The sequence below is a fragment of the Arachis duranensis genome, chromosome 7 (genome assembly GCF_000817695.3).
Source record: "Arachis duranensis cultivar V14167 chromosome 7, aradu.V14167.gnm2.J7QH, whole genome shotgun sequence".
Lineage (NCBI taxonomy): Eukaryota > Viridiplantae > Streptophyta > Magnoliopsida > Fabales > Fabaceae > Arachis > Arachis duranensis.
This window is the reverse complement of record NC_029778.3, coordinates 74,206,845-74,207,289: the sequence shown is the minus strand read 5'-3', so window position 1 is coordinate 74,207,289 and position 445 is coordinate 74,206,845.

Below are 445 nucleotides of genomic sequence, written 5' to 3'. Positions count from 1 at the left end.
AAATTTTTTTATTTTATATATTTTTTAACAAAATAATTAATTTTTAAAATAATTAAACATTTAACAAAATGATAATCAAATATTTCATCGTATTAGAATACTCAAACATTGGTCTGCAAGATTTGAAACCAAAACTTCTGAATTATTAAATCATAAGTTACTTAGCTGGTTATTTTATCTAATTTTATTTTTATTATTTTACAGATATTCAATAAATAAAAAAATAAGTAAACACAGTATTAGTGTATAGTAATATACTAGTACGTATAATATACTCTAGTAGTATAATATTTAGAAACGACAACACATGCCATCTGTATATATAGTAATTAAAAAGATCGTCATTTTATTAAATTTATTTATTAAAACTGACACTGTAAGTCGTCTATTGTTATCTAATAAAATTAATGACCTTGGCAGTATGTATTTTTGTATGTATTTAGAC